This window comes from Schistocerca serialis, chromosome 2 (genome assembly GCF_023864345.2).
Source record: "Schistocerca serialis cubense isolate TAMUIC-IGC-003099 chromosome 2, iqSchSeri2.2, whole genome shotgun sequence".
Lineage (NCBI taxonomy): Eukaryota > Metazoa > Arthropoda > Insecta > Orthoptera > Acrididae > Schistocerca > Schistocerca serialis.
In genome coordinates, this window is record NC_064639.1 from 574,536,536 (window position 1) to 574,549,356 (window position 12,821).

Genomic DNA, 12,821 nt, shown 5'->3' on the forward strand with positions numbered 1-12,821 from the left:
TAAAAATAGCTTTCTCTTTGTAAAATACACAATGTCAGCTAGGCTGACTTTCGGCCTGGAGATAAACAATCACTCTCTCATGTCTTTTATCTTTTTTGGAAAAAGCCCTCTATAAATACACTTCGAAAATGTGGTATTTCCTGTTTCTAGCATTATATTCTAAGTCAGTATTAGTAAGTTCTCTTGTTGGAAGACTGCTTAAGGAGAATTTTTTATTAAATACAGATGAAATCCGTTTTTCCCATACACTGTATATGAACCCTTCCGTCCATGAAGTGCTGTTGTTTCCATTGTATGATTGTCTTTGCATCTCAGTTAGCTGTTTGTAAGCAGCTTTTGCATTATTTCAAACTTTAACAAAGCCTACCACACTACTGCTGATTCTCCAATAACAGTTAATGCAGTAAATATTGGAATGAAATGCAATATTCCACTTTTTCTTCGGAAGGATGTTATACGCTCTCTGTCAAGGTTTTTTTTTCTTGCATCTTGTGACGCAGTTCTACGAGCAATTTACATGGCAGCCATGAGATTACTGCCTGACTTCACACAATTTAGACTAGATTAAACTTTTGGCTCATTCTATTCATTATATTTTCTGCATTCTTTTTTTCTTTTACATACCCATAATTATTTTTACTTTAGTCTTTCTGACTTTCATCCTAGATATTTATACTGCTGAAGGAAATTTGGAAATTCGTCGTAAGATCTTATGGGACCAAACTGCTGAGGTCATCAGTCCCTAAGTTTACGCGCTACGTATCTAACTTAAACAAGTTACAGTAAGGACAACACACACACCCATCCCCGAGGGATGACTCGAACCTCTGATGGGGGGAGCCGGGCGGACCATGACAAGGCGCCCTAGACCGCACGGCTACCCCGTTGCTGAAGGGATCTGATATATATATACATTCCAAATGTCTTCATCGATATAAATATCTAGGATGAATGTTAGAGAAACTGAATATTATTGGATACTTCACATTTTAAGTAGGACAGATACAATATCACCTGACGAAGTGCTACATTATTCAATTTTTATTGTTGATGACGAAGTGCTACAGTATTCAATTTTTATTGTTGATGACATTGTCTGTGATAAGTAAGATCATATGAAGGCATAGTTTCCTATTGGTCACCTTGTAGCGTTGTTAAAATACAACAACATTCCGAAACATTTATTTAGAGACAATGCTAATATAATTACAGCAACTTCCTGGCAGATTAAGACTGTGTGCCAGACTGAGATTCGAACCTAGGACCTCTCCTTTTTTCAGGCAAGTCTTCTACCGACTGAGCTATCCAACCATGACTCACTGCCCCTCCTCACACGTTTACTTTGCCACTACCTCATATCCTACACTCCAAATTTCACAAAAGTTCTCATGCAAAATTTGGAAGAAAGGATTCTGGAAATATCCCCCAGGTAATGGTTAAGCCATATCTCTGCAATATCTTATCCTCCAGGGATGTTAATCATGCACATTTCGCAGAAAAACTTTGTCAAATTTGGAAGCTAGGGGATGAAGTACTGGAGGTAGTAAACCTGTGAGGGTGGCTCGTGAGTTGTGTTTGGCTAGCTCAGTCGATAGAATACTTACGTGTGAAAGGCAAAGGTCTCGAGTTTGAGTCTCATTATAGAACACAGTTTAATCTGCCAGGAAGTTTCAAACCAGTGCAAAGTCCACTACAGTATGAAAACTTCATTCTTAATGTGATTATTCTCTTCAAACAAGAAAAATGCAATTTGAGACATGTTTTCAGCATTTTTGTCAACACAGAAATGAATTTTAACGCATTTATCGAAATGTATAAGTAAGCATGGGGTGTGAATGAATCAATTTTTCTGGTTATAATCAAAGATTATATTTTAAATAATGGGCATTATTGTATAAACTTGGATAACTATATTTTTATTTACAGTAACATGTCCCCTACATATGAGCAGTGGTATAAATTGAGACGTTTACTTGTAATCCGTTCAGATGCTGATTGAGATTTGTGAATGTCAGCATGTCTCTCAATTAAATTGAATGAGAGATTAGGCTTTAAAGTCGGACGTTGGAGTCTCGAAGTATCTGCAGGAAACTGGCCTTGGTGAAAAAAGAAAACTGCAGCTGATTCTGTAGTGGAAAAAGTATTTAAACCAGTTTCTAAGCCGCTGCAGAAATTGAGTAAGCAATTCCAGAAGGAGAAGATGGACAGAGACCAAGACACAGAAAATGAGGCCAAAGAAAATATGTATTTGTGGAAGCAGAAAGCGGAGGAGAAAAAGAATATTAAGACGAAGATCAAGAAGAGCTATGAAAGAAAAATATAACAGCATCATTGTGTAGTTAACTATCAGGCAAAACAGTTTGTGGCACCATAGCTCTAATACTCTGCTGATTTATTTTGCCTTTTGTTTTATTTAATGTTACATCGTTGAGCTTCTGCAAATGTTTTTGATTGAGTAGATAACAAAAAAAATTGTATACTCCTTTCTTTGTAAAAAATTTTGATGTCATGATTTGATTCCATGCAATGTAATGTACCTGTCATTTAAATTCTTTGACCCAATTGGAGGGAGACAAAACTTACTCTATATATATTTGGAATTTGTTTAAACAACTTTTTTAAAAATGTCAGTATGTGCAAAGGTTCTGTTTTATTTAAAATATTTGTTCTCTGTTATGTAAACTGCTGACCTTCACTTAGGATTCTTAGTTATTTTGTATGTAAAAAGGTGTTGTGGTTCCCCTCAGGAACGGAACTGTGTAGCGAGCGCAAATTGCGGTTGGCCTAGGTAGGAAAGGTGGAACAAAGAGTCAGTCGGGGACGAGCTACCAAACTGTCAACTGCTCACGTAAAAGTTGTGTATTTTACTGGTTCCGAGAGAGGCTTTTCCTGACGCTTTCCAATGCCTCGGATGGATGGATAAAGAGCTGGAACTATTCTGGAACTGGTATCTATCACGCCACCAAGAAATGAAAGAGTCCAGCAATTCTACCTGCGAATCCACCTACCAACATGCATTCGCCACCACGTTGCGCAAAAACTAGAAAGGAACCAAGAATTGTAAATATGTAAAGTGAAGGATCAGTTCATTGGATGTTTCAGTGTGCGCAAATATAAGGTAACTTATACTCGAACTCTTATGCCTACCTTGATTTTTTATCCCTCTGTCACATTTCCACTTATGGTCCTTTCCATGCTGAAGTGATTACTGAGTGCCCTTATTGAAAGAACATTAAAGCCTAGTGTTTTAACTAATTAACGCTTCTTGAACATTGTAAAAAGAAAGCAAAGGTTAATGTGGCAAGAGACTGAGTTTAACTACATGATGTTTGCTGAAAATAAATTTTCTATTAAAACTGCTTATTAATATGTTGTTGCCAATTTCAAAATTAAAAGTTCCTAAAACTGAGGATTGTAAAGTTTTGCTTAGTAAATCATCACATTGCTGCTTGTTGTAAATCGCAAAAGGTGAGTCAGTTTCTTACAGATATGTCAAGTTGCGTTCTACTAAAGTAAGAGTTGAGAACTAATATCTTGTTTCTTTAGTGTATTAAAAGTGTGTTTAGTATGCTCTGCTACAGTGATCAAGATTAAGCCCCCCCTCCACTGAAAGTAGTTCAAATGCACAAAGTTACTTAATTGTAGCAAGTTTCAATTACTCTTCCTATTCAAGTGAACTTCTGTACAATATTGGACTCCCCTTGTGTATTAAAAGTGCATATTAATGGTGTAACAGGATCAACAGTTAGTCTATTGTGCTCATGCTAGATAACGATTAATGGAAAGACCACTATCTATGAAAACAATAATTTCTTTACTCAAAAGGCAGTGAGAAGTAACCTGTTAGTGAATTCCGTTTAACTTTCATTCTAAATAGACTAGTATTTAACTGAAAGAGATTTAACCTGTGACCAGTTCATAATTTTGCAGTTAACTACATTTACAATTTTATGTCAGCTAGGAAAATGTTTGAAAAGTAATACTGAACCTATGTCCAATTTATGATTCTACAGTGAATATTAATAGTAATGTTATAAAGACCATTCAGTTTGAATAAGCCCTGAAAGTGTGTAGTGTTATAAGATTATATTTATGCAAATAGTTTGGTCTGATCTGTTAGCTCCAACCTTAACCTGAACATACTGTATTCAGGTACCAGAGTTCATTGCACTCGCATGTAGCAAAGTATAAGTTATGTTTTTCCGTTAAAGTTACTCATACTTATTTTCTTGAACAAGAATGTCAATCATTCTCTTGCCTAATTAGGCTGGCGACCGTTTTCATAATTCTTTGAACAGTGTAGATAGGTAAAATATTGTTTGTTACTGGGATATTTACGTAATTCTGACTTTCACCTCCGATAAGCCACCTCCGTTAGGTATTTCACAGTCAACACAAACAAAATTCCTCTCAGAGGGTAACACTGCTCTGTTGCTTTATGCCATAATTACTCTAACAAAATAGTTCCATTTTAAGATCTGCTGCCCACTTTAGGGTTATGGTATAACAGTAGCGGACAGAAGTGTTATAGCTTGATACCGAATATGGCATCATATTTGAACAGACAGGAGCAGCAGAGATGACTGGTAATTCACAAGTAACTGTCTAAAGAGATGATTTAATAATTAGTGGCGTAAAATACCAAGGATTGTGAGGATTATATAATCTATTATTTAAAGTTAGTTTTCTAAAAAGAGTTGCACAACACAAGGTCTTCAAAATTGTGATATAATTCCCAGAGCTAACAATGCTCATAAGCAGGATTATCTCCTCACAGACCATTAAACTCTAACAGCAGTCATAAATATCCGCACATTGCTAAGCCTGATTTACAAAAAAATGGTTACTCATTATTGAGAGATGATTGCGTACATATCGATGATGGAAATAACAGAAATGCACTTACCATTCGCAACTGGGATCGTCAACGCATATTGACTTTATTTTATATGTGTTGAGTGTTGTGAACTCAGTAACTGTTAATGAATGTTCCCCAACATGTCGATTTTGTTCATTGGAATAAACAAACAAATACTGTCTGAACAGGCCTTGAAGGCCCAATGGTACCAACCAGCCACCATGTCATCCTCAGCCTTTACACGTCACTGGGTGCAGATACGGAGTGGCATGTGGTCAAGTAGCAGGCACTAATTCACATGACAATGAAATAATATCTATAGGAGAGAACCTTCGAGAAGTGTCAATTGGTGATGAAAGCTTATAATGTCTATCAAAAATAATAAAGTGAAAGACTCAATTACAGAAAGGGGTGCTTCATATGAGAATATTCTGTCAGTTGAATGGCATCAATACAAGGTTCTTTTCACAAGCATGAAAAATCTAGAAACAGTTCAAATAATTATTGCTTAGGATTTCACAAATCGAACTTGGGATCAGACAGCGGAATGTCATATTCAGTTTCAAAGTAGAACAGAAAATATAGACAGAATTATAGAGCCAGTATTACAAGCTGGTTGAATAAAAGCAATCTATTAACTGAATTCATTGTTTAAATCTGCTCACTCTGTACTCCGTGACTGCAGTTAGCTATCTCTGGCTTGGAGTGCCTTCTGGAAGTGTGAAGAACGAAAATTATTACCTTTTGGTAGCTCAGCACATGTCTGTCCATACCATTCTACACAAGTATTTCATTTATGAATTTGTATTTGATTGATTTCATACTTTAAATCAAAGAATAAATTTCTAAGGTCATAGTTTCACTGATACCATCATCATAATAAGATTACTTGGAAATAAGCAGTGGAAGTTAAACTGTAATATGTTTAAAGCAGAGTGCATGAGTGTATGTCTGGGAACCCCCCATAACCCACTGGACTGATCTGAACCAAATTTTCTACAGAAACAGCAGGCCTCACGAGCATCAACACTGCAGGGTTCATAACCTCCTATCTTTAATAGGAGCAGAGTTGGAGACAATAACGTTTCTTTTTTCAGCCCCTGGTATATAGGTCATCCTGTAAGACAGGTATGTTGTGTGGGAGCAGTATTGGCCTGCTGAATCAACCTGCTTTGAAGGGCAGCCTGTGTATCACAGCTCTGAAATGTAGGCTGCCCTGCTTGACTGATGTGTCATGTTGGAGTAGTATTGGCCTAGAAACAATGAAGAGGCTTTGTCCTACTGTAGCCCTCAGTGGTTCACAACTCCACAACAGGCCACAGCAATCCACCCACCCCACCGCCGCCCCACATCAAACCCAGCATTATTGTGTGGTTGTGCGTTTCACCCCCCCCCCCCCGCCCCGGGACGTCTCATACAAGACGACTGTAACCCCAAATTGTTGCATTGCAGAGTAATTACGATGAGTGCGTATGTGGAGACAGTGTTTGCACAGCAATCACTGACATAGTGTAACTGAGGTGCAAGATGTGTAACAAGGGGAACCAGCCCGCTACCTTAAAAACCATCCACAGGCTGGCCAGCACAATGGACCTCGACACTAATCCGCCAGGTGGATTCGCGTAGGAGAGCGACACACCTTCGCGCTTGGGAAGCAGCGCATTAGTGTTAGACTGTGTGGTTAGCCAGGCTACATAGTGCTGTTAATAAAAGAATCTCTTAAGTCAGTTTGAGAAAACTGGCTTCACAAACAATAATAGCTCATCTCACAGTGTGCTCACCAAGGGTCAGTACATTACAAATCACAGTATAATGCAAAGTAAACTCATACTGCGAGCAATATACATCTTGTAACCAGATACCGTTAAGAAGTAAAAGGCAGAGTCTTCTTCATGCTGTACATTAATTCGTTCCTCCATATTTGGATTAATACTGGCTCATTACATATTGCTGCATTTGGTTGTAAAAACGAGTATCTCGAACAGCCACTCATCTCAAATATTCACACAATACTGTTTTTGTCCTGCTTTCATTTCCATAAGAGCCTTTTCCAGACATCAATATGTAACTAAATATCCCATACAAATCTGCTCATTCGTTTCTCCAAGGAACATTCCAGAATTATACTCCATTGGCTTCTTTTTTTTCTTTATAGTCATTTTATCCTCTTTGCCCCGTATGAGCAGAAATGGACTTTCATTTGCATACACATCCAGATCTTCAGTTAAGAGACTCAAAACACATAAGGATGAAACAATACAATTAAATTATGTAATTTTAGAATTAATTAAAAATAAAGTTTTTATATAACGTTATAATACTGACTTTCTTTTTTTAATTTAGAAACAAAATCTAAAAGACAAAAATAAAAATATTAAAAGTATAGTTAAGAGACGTTGTAGATGGTTAGTTATCTTACATATAAGCTGTGAAATTTCATTAAGTGTTGAAGGAACTCCACTTGGGAAAAGTATTGAGGGGAAAAATAGGTTAGACGCTTCTACATCTACATCTACATTGATACTCCGCAAGCCACCCAACGGTGTGTGGCGGAGGGCACTTTACGTGCCACTGTCATTACCTCCCTTTCCTGTTCCAGTCGCGTATGGTTCGCGGGAAGAACGACTGTCTGAAAGCCTCCGTGCGCGCTCTAATCTCTCTAATTTTACATTCGTGATCTCCTCGGGAGGTATAAGTAGGGGGAAGCAATATATTCGATACCTCATCCAGAAACGCACCCTCTCGAAACCTGGCGAGCAAGCTACACCGCGATGCAGAGCGCCTCTCTTGCAGAGTCTGCCACTTGAGTTTATTAAACATCTCCGTAACGCTATCACGGTTACCAAATAACCCAGTGACGAAACGCGCCGCTCTTCTTTGGATCTTCTCTATCTCCTCCGTCAACCCGACCTGGTACGGATCCCACACTGATGAGCAATACTCAAGTATAGGTCGAACGAGTGTTTTGTAAGCCACCTCCTTTGTTGATGGACTACATTTTCTAAGCACTCTCCCAATGAATCTCAACCTGGTACCCGCCTTACCAACAATTAGTTTTATATGATCATTCCACTTCAAATCGTTCCGTACGCATACTCCCAGATATTTTACAGAAGTAACTGCTACCAGTGTTTGTTCCGCTATCATATAATCATACAATAAAGGATCCTTCTTTCTATGTATTCGCAATACATTACATTTGTCTATGTTAAGGGTCAGTTGCCACTCCCTGCACCAAGTGCCTATCCGCTGCAGATCTTCCTGTATTTCGCTACAATTTTCTAATGCAGCAACTTCTCTGTATACTACAGCATCATCCGCGAAAAGCCGCATGGAACTTCCGACACTATCTACTAAGTCATTTATATACACTCCTGGAAATGGAAAAAAGAACACATTGACACCGGTGTGTCAGACCCACCATACTTGCTCCGGACACTGCGAGAGGGCTGTACAAGCAATGATCACACGCACGGCACAGCGGACATACCAGGAACCGCGGTGTTGGCCGTCGAATGGCGCTAGCTGCGCAGCATTTGTGCACCGCCGCCGTCAGTGTCAGCCAGTTTGCCGTGGCATACGGAGCTCCATCGCAGTCTTTAACACTGGTAGCATGCCGCGACAGCGTGGATGTGAACCGTATGTGCAGTTGACGGACTTTGAGCGAGGGCGTATAGTGGGCATGCGGGAGGCCGGGTGGACGTACCGCCGAATTGCTCAACACGTGGGGCGTGAGGTCTCCACAGTACATCGATGTTGTCGCCAGTGGTCGGCGGAAGGTGCACGTGCCCGTCGACCTGGGACCGGACCGCAGCGACGCACGGATGCACGCCAAGACCGTAGGATCCTACGTAGTGCCGTAGGGGACCGCACCGCCACTTCCCAGCAAATTAGGGACACTGTTGCTCCTGGGGTATCGGCGAGGACCATTCGCAACCGTCTCCATGAAGCTGGGCTACGGTCCCGCACACCGTTAGGCCGTCTTCCGCTCACGCCCCAACATCGTGCAGCCCGCCTCCAGTGGTGTCGCGACAGGCGTGAATGGAGGGACGAATGGAGACGTGTCGTCTTCAGCGATGAGAGTCGCTTCTGCCTTGGTGCCAATGATGGTCGTATGCGTGTTTGGCGCCGTGCAGGTGGGCGCCACAATCAGGACTGCATACGACCGGGGCACAAAGGGCCAACACCCGGCATCATGGTGTGGGGAGCGATCTCCTACACTGGCCGTACACCACTGGTGATCGTCGAGGGGACACTGAATAGTGCACGGTACATCCAAACCGTCATCGAACCCATCGTTCTACCATTCCTAGACCGGCAAGGGAACTTGCTGTTCCAACAGGACAATGCACGTCCGCATGTATCCCGTGCCACCCAACGTGCTCTAGAAGGTGTAAGTCAACTACCCTGGCCAGCAAGATCTCCGGATCTGTCCCCCATTGAGCATGTTTGGGACTGGATGAAGCGTCGTCTCACGCGGTCTGAACGTCCAGCACGAACGCTGGTCCAACTGAGGCGCCAGGTGGAAATGGCATGGCAAGCCGTTCCACAGGACTACATCCAGCATCTCTACGATCGTCTCCATGGGAGAATAGGAGCCTGCATTGCTGCGAAAGGTGGATATACACTGTACTAGTGCCGACATTGTGCATGCTCTGTTGCCTGTGTCTATGTGCCTGTGGTTCTGTCAGTGTGATCATGTGATGTATCTGACCCCTAGGAACGTGTCAATAAAGTTTCCCCTTCCTGGGACAATGAATTCACGGTGTTCTTATTTCAGTTTCCAGGAGTGTATATTGTGAAAAGCAATGGTCCCATAACACTCCCCTGTGGCACGCCAGAGGTTACTTTAACGTCTGTAGACGTCTCTCCATTGATAACAACATGCTGTGTTCTGTTTGCTAAAAACTCTTCAATCCAGTCACACAGCTGGTCTGATATTCCGTAGGCTCTTACTTTGTTTATCAGGCGACAGTGCGGAACTGTATCGAACGCCTTCCGGAAGTCAAGAAAAATAGCATCTACCTGGGAGCCTGTATCTAATATTTTCTGGGTCTCATGAACAAATAAGGCGAGTTGGGTCTCACACGATCGCTGTTTCCGGAATCCATGTTGATTCCTACATAGTAGACTCTGAGTTTCCAGAAATGACATGATACGCGAGCAAAAAACATGTTCTAAAATTCTACAAGAGATCGACGTAAGAGATATAGGTCTATAGTTTTGCGCATCTGCTCGACGACCCTTCTTGAAGACTGGGACTATCTGTGCTCTTTTCCAATCATTTGGAACCCTCCGTTCCTCTAGAGACTTGCGGTACACGGCTGTTAGAAGGGGGGCAAGTTCTTACAGTTTGTTGGACAGACGCAGCGGTGTTACTGCTCATGGTATGGGAAGCCATCGAGTATAACTTGAGGTCACAGCTGTTTGTGAGTGAGGCACTCTGCTGTAAGAATGATGCGTTGCAGACATCCTACGACCTCATGTGTTATGTCTCATGCGACAGTATCATGGTGACATTTTTCAACAGGACAATGTTTGCCCACACATGATACGTGTTTCTACTGCCTGTGAGATACTGAAGTACTCCCAAGCCCTGCAAGTTCCCCAGATCTGCCCCGATAGATCATATGTGGGACCAGCTCTGCTGTCAGTTCCGTCCCAGCGCCGATATCGAGGATATCAAGCACCATCTACAACAGTTGTGGCACACTGGCTTTATGATACCCTTCCCAACAGAATCAGTACACGCATCCAGGCAAGAGGAGGTGCTCCGTAGTCCTGATAAGTGGTCTCGTACTACCAAGTTCTTTGTAAAGTGGGCGCGATACTGTAACCACTAGAAGAACATCACATACCCGTTAAACCCGTTAAGTTTCATTTCGTTTCCTCCTCCCCCTCCTAGGTGCTTCCTATTTTGTATCATGTAGTGCATATTAAATGTCTGCCTCCGTAGCAGAGTGGTGCCGGCACGGTAGCTCAGCTTGCTTCGACTGTGGGCTAGCTGCCCTCTGTAATAAAAAAGCTGAGTGAAGTGAAGTATTCAGCGTTGAGTTTGAAGGAGTGTCCTGCGACGTCCGCCCAGACCAAACACCAAGAACGGTAACGATGAAAATGAATAAAACGTAGATGGTTGCCACACATATGTCTTGAGTTCAATTCCTGGTTCCGCCAAACTTTTTTGTGAGAGGACTGCTACAGGTTGCACTCAGTCCCGTGACGCTCTTTGAGGAGCTACTTGAATGAGAAGCAGCAGTTTCACGGTCTAGAAAGTCTGTGCAACGGCCGGGAGAGCTGTATGCTGACCACATGCCCCTTCAGACCGCATCAGCACGATGCCGAATAGCAGTGGATGACACGGTGGCCTGTAAACATCCCTTGGGCCTTCACGGCATGGACGAGGATCTCGTTTTCGTCTGTATGAAATAACAAAATCAAGTTTTTGTTGCCCCTCGAAGTCGTTCGATAGGAAACATTCAACTGAGACCACGTGTTTTTATCCGTTTAATAACAAAGAAATTATTATTTCAAACAGGTACATTAGAAGCGTCGTATTACATCAGTCATCGAAGCTGCGTGCACGTGGCATTAAATGGACAGTCTCTACTATGTTTTAAGACTGCGCATTCTGCCCGGGACGTGACATATTTGTGCTTATTCAGGCGCGTCTGTCACATTCTTGTTATTAAATATAAAACACAAATCCTGCAGTCTAATACGAGTAGTTAAGGTCACTGCTGTGATACTGCTGTGTATACGAAAAATTGAAATGCGAAAAAGTTCTTTTCATAGGGCGTAGTATCCTACCAGCTGCGACGAACCACTACACAGACTTGATAAGGATTGTTGAGGCGATCCACAGTGATCTTGGCCCATAACGTACGCTGACGTTTGCCTGGTATCATTAGGGAGAGCTCGTAAAACATTTTAACGAGAACGTTGCGGAATCCGAGTTTGTCAGTCTGATTTTGTGGCAGATAACGCAATCTGTTATTTCTGAGCAGCGAACCATTTCAAATTAACCACCTTACAATTAGTGCCACTTGCTTAGTACGTGTTCTCTGTCTAGCGACCCCAGACATCATGGTCATTGTAATCGTCTGCACGGAGGTCACGAACATAGCTCCAGAAACCATCTATGAAATATTCGCATTTCAGCGTTTACAGATAATCATCGTGAGGTTAAACACAGATGAGTCAGGCTGCACACAATGCATTACCGTTTGCTGTCCACCACTTCCAGCCTAGAGATTTAAAATTCACTTTTTGCTCCTTGTAGTGCCTATCCTGCCTGTGACAGGGCTACTATTTCCTCATTTGGCATTTACCTTTATTAATTTCGTGGCAGGGTGCCTTTCCTGTTTTACTGTGAGCCTCAAGCACCATCCGTCTGTAAACTGGGTAAACTTTGTACTGTATGTCACCTTATTTAAAATTTTTGTGAGGCAGGGACTGGTGTTCACCAAGACATTTGTCTAACAGTGTGTGGGAAGTGGCATAAAACCACACGAGTGTGTGAGCTAGTGACTTGTGGGTGAAGCTATACAAACGATTTTGCGTTTCATAATATACTGCCGTTTGTAAACATAACAAGACGAAGAAGGAAATGTCAGACATGAAGTCCATATTGGTGACGACAAGAAACGAGCAGATCTAGAAAGCATTACAACCACGCTCCCTAAATCAGTATTTGGCAAAGCTGCCCGGTGCTGCGATAAGTATTTCTACATGTAATGACATCGAATCTGAAGGACTTTGACTGTTACCTTGAGGAATGGCATTCCAAAGAGTTTTTAACCTGACTCTTAAGTTCGTCTGATTGGCAACTGGAAGAGTATCAAGCGTACGTAAACATTTTAATGAGCGCTCTTGAAATAGAGAGAGAGGGATAAGCTCAAGGGAGGGTAGCACTTTGAGTTCTACAGGGGTTAGACAAAAATATGGAAACACCGTGAGAAATGTA